Raw genomic sequence first — 2,856 nt, 5'->3', positions numbered from 1 at the left:
ACCAGGGGCTCTGTATCAACCCAGAGGGGTGGGATGGGGAGGGAGATGGGACGGAATTTCAAAAGGGAGGGGATATATGTATACCTATGGCTGATTCATGTTGACATTTGACAGGAAACAGCAAAATTCTGTAAAGCAATTATCCTTCAATAAAAATAAATAAAATTTAAAAAATATCCTTAAAAAAGACTTAATTACAGTGGAGTAAATGAACTGATGAGGATGATTATAACTTTTATGGGTTTTTGTTTGAAATGTTGTTGGTTCTATTGCTTTGTTTTTTCCACATTTAAGATACTCTTTAGCTTTCCCAGGCAGCTGCCGAAGATGGCAGAGGGCCAGGTCCTGGTGCTCAATGGCTGAGGCCATCTCCCGGGCCACCTGGAAGCCACTGCAGTCAAGCAGGCGCTTCTCGGCCTGAAAGTTGTGGTCATGCATTGTAAGGGCATCAACATTTCTGGCAATTTCCACAGAAATAAGTTGAAGTATCTGGCCTTTCTCCACAAGCAGATGAATACCAACCCTTACCGTGATTCCTACCACTTTAGAGTCCCCAGCCACATCTTCTGGCAGACAGTGCAGAGCATCCTGCCCCACAAGAACAAGCCAGGCCCAGCCACTCTGGACTACTTCAAGATATTTGCTGGGATCCCATCACCCTGTGACAACAAAAAGCAAATGGTGGTTCTGCAGCCCTCAAGATTGTGTGTTTGAAGCCTACACGGACGTCTGCCTACCTAGGGAGCCTGGCTCATGAGGGTGGCTGGAAGTACCAGGCCATAATAGTCTCCCTGGTGGAGAAGAGAAAGGCCAAGACCCATTACTGGAAAAAGAAGCAGCTCATGAGGCTATGGAAGCAAGCTGAAAAGAACATCAAGAAGAAAACTGACAAAGTCACAGAGGTCCTTGAGACCCATGGATTTCTGGTGTGAGCCCAATAAAATTGATAGTTTATTCTTCATGCTTGGCCTGCCCTGCCCTTCCTCAATCACCACCCTAGGATGCGGTGCCACAGGTGGCTGCCATGCAGGTGCCACAGGCAGACTGGGTAGAGCCAAGGGGTATTAGTCAGTGTAGGCAGTTCTAAGGGTTATGCAGGCATCATTTGTCTGCAACCTTATTTGTTCATAAGAGTTTTAGGACATGAACAGTTGGAACAGCCGGTGTGGTTGCAATACTGGCAGCAGTGAACTGGAAGACCTAATTGAAAGGGACTCCCCCCCCCACCCCATTGCTTACAGGGCCTCTGTTTACCTTACCATGTGTTCAGCACTATACTCTGCAGCTGTTAGGCTGTGAGAAAATGCTTGGGCAGCAGGAGTCTGGGGTTATAAAAGTTGTTTATGGAAGAGAAGTTCAGCCAAGAGGTCACCCTTGCATCTTATATTTTGTCATTCAAAACCAGTAATTATTTTTAAAGAAAAAAAAGATAATCTTTATCTCTTTTCCCAAGTTATCAGCAATTTGCTAACATGTATCTTTATAAACAAAAGTGAAACATTTATCTTATTCCCCCCTGCCCGATCTCTCCAGAATTCAGAAACTCTTGGTGAATAGTCTTATTTTATGGCAAGATACTTATTTGCATAAGTTCAGTAAGAATCTGTTTTTATTGTAACAGGACACAATTGGAACTTGGTTATATTACCAAGGCTTTGCTTAGAATGTCATATTTTAAAATGTGCATAAGGGGTCCATAAGGCATTATTCTGGATTCCCACCGCAACTTAAAGGGAAATTTTCACAATGTCCAGAGCCCTTGATGTCTTGCAAATGAAGAAGCAGGATGCCCTTAAATTCCTTGCAGCAGGAATCCACTTAGGTGGCACCAACTATGACTTCCAAATGGAACAGTACATCTATAAAAGGAATAGTGATGGCATCTACATCATAAATCTGAAGAGAACATGGGAGAAGCTTCTGTTGGCAGCTTCTGCCATTGCTGACATCGAAAACCCAGCTGATGTCAGTGTCACATTCTCCAGGAATACTGGCCAGTGAGCTGGGCTGAAGTTTGCTGCTGCCACTGGAGCCACTCCTACTGCTGGCCACTTCACTCCTGGAGCATTCACCAACCAGATGCAGGTAGCCTTGCAGGAACCTAGATTTCTGGTGGTTACTGACCCCAGGGCTGACCACCAGCCTCTACAGAGGCCTCTTATGTTAACCTGCCTATCAATGCTGAAAGTGGAAGTTCCCACGTGGCTTCCCAGGTGGCGCTCCTGGTAAAGAACTTGCCTGCCAATGCAAGAGACATAAGAGAAGTGAGTTTGATCCCTGGGTCAGGAAGATCCCCTGGAGGAGGGCATGGCAACCAACTCCAGTATTCTTGCCTGGGAAATCCCATGGATAGAGGAGATTGGTGGGCTACAGTCCATAGGGTTGCAAACAGTTGGACACAACTGAAGTGACTTAGCACACACGCTCACCATTGCTCCGTGTAACACAGACTCTCTTCTGCATTCTGTAGACACTGCCATTCTGTGCAACAAAGGAGCTCACTCAGTAGGTGTGCTGTGGTAGATGCTCACCTGAGAAGTTCCGTGCATATGTGGTACCATCTTCTGTGAACACCCATGGGAGGTCATACCTGATCTCTACTTCTACAGAGATCCTGAAGAGATTGAAAAGGAAGAGCAGGAGGCAGCTGAGAAGGCTGTGACCAAGAGGGAATTTCAGGGTGAATGGTCTGCTCTAGTTCTGGAGTTCACTGCTATTGAACCTGAGGTGGCAGACTGGTCCAAAGGTGTGCAGGTGCCCTCTGTACCTATTCAGTAGTTCCCCACTGAAAACTGGTCTGCAGCTCCCACTGCTCGGATCACTGAATACGTAGGAACAACCACTGAGTGGTCTTAA

General features: G+C 46.1%; 2 pseudogenes; both read left to right on the top strand.

Annotated features, from left to right (window-relative positions):
* The first annotated feature begins 327 nt into the window (after positions 1–327).
* Positions 328–932, top strand: LOC145535350 (large ribosomal subunit protein uL13 pseudogene; annotated as a pseudogene).
* An 814-nt stretch (positions 933–1,746) lies between these two features.
* Positions 1,747–2,856, top strand: LOC145535396 (small ribosomal subunit protein uS2-like; annotated as a pseudogene).

Source organism: Giraffa tippelskirchi, chromosome X (genome assembly GCF_054371585.1).
Source record: "Giraffa tippelskirchi isolate mGirTip1 chromosome X, T2T-mGirTip1v1.2.pri, whole genome shotgun sequence".
Classification (NCBI taxonomy): domain Eukaryota; kingdom Metazoa; phylum Chordata; class Mammalia; order Artiodactyla; family Giraffidae; genus Giraffa; species Giraffa tippelskirchi.
Note: the sequence above shows the minus strand (reverse complement) of the source record. Positions and strands in the feature narration are given on the sequence as shown.